Consider the following 1,031-nt stretch of genomic DNA (forward strand, 5'->3'; position numbering starts at 1 on the left):
TTATTATTGTTGTTGTTGTTGATGTTGTCGTTGTTGTTGTTGTTCTTGGTGTCGTTGTTGTTGATGATGTTTTTATTGCTGTTGTTGTCGTTTTTGTTCTTGCTGTCGCTGGACTCACCACTGTCTACACTTGTGTCCTTTGGTCATAAACTGCAGATTTCAACATAAGTTAATAACCACTTGCAAACACTCTGAGTAGTCTTCTTGGGTCGACCTGCTCTTGGGCGTTCTTGGACTGATTCACTGGCTTGACGGCGCTGCCTCAAGCGGACAATGGCAGAGTGTGACTTTGCAAGCCTTCTGGCAACTTCTCAGGCTCCAACTCCATCCTGCAGCCATGCCATAGTTCTGGCACGATTAAAGTCTCTCAGCTTTCGTCCTATTGGCATGTTGATGCGATACTGGATTTTGCGCAAACGGCGGCTTGTATTGCCACCAAAGAGAGCACAGTTCGAGACCGTACGTCCGTTTATGACGTGCACTAGAAATTTTAACTGAGGAATGTCCTTGGTGAAACACACAATTCGATAAAAATAAGAAGATTCGGCTAAAATCCCCCTAGGATTTCCGTGCTACTCGTGGTGCTTTTACCTGTGTAGGAAGCTTTGCAGTACTCATTGGTAACCCATTAACACTTTCAGAACAAAAAAATATTTAAACATTACTTGCTGTCCTTTTTTGGAATTGTAAAAAATCAGGGCTGTCTGCCAAGGTGGTCCTTAATTTATGTTGAAGTCTGTATGTTGCAAACATGAGACGTTTCCCTAACAGGTTTTCTATTTCTTGGTACCCCACCGCAGCTACTGTTGTTGATGTTGTTGTTGTTGTTGTTGTTGCTGTTGCTGTTGTTGTTGTTATTATTATTATTCTTGTTGATGCTGCTGCTGTTGTTGTTTTTAATTGTTGTCGTTGTTGTTTTTGCTTTGCCTACCAACGATTAAGCAGAATTTTTCTTCTAGACATGTTGTCTCCCTTTGGCTGCTGCTGTTCTCTCTCTCAATCCCTTTCTCTCTCTCTGTCTGTTTTTATCT

The 1,031-nt window shown here is 41.9% G+C and overlaps 1 protein-coding gene across 1 annotated transcript in view; it reads left to right on the forward strand.

Annotated features, from left to right (window-relative positions):
* The window catches only part of LOC101856172 (pneumococcal serine-rich repeat protein), a gene marked incomplete in the record, with an annotated part of 49,450 nt that overhangs the window by 35,402 nt on the left and 13,017 nt on the right, over window positions 1-1,031 (forward strand).

This window comes from Aplysia californica, unplaced genomic scaffold (genome assembly GCF_000002075.1).
Source record: "Aplysia californica isolate F4 #8 unplaced genomic scaffold, AplCal3.0 scaffold00111, whole genome shotgun sequence".
In the NCBI taxonomy this organism is placed as follows: Eukaryota; Metazoa; Mollusca; class Gastropoda; order Aplysiida; family Aplysiidae; genus Aplysia; species Aplysia californica.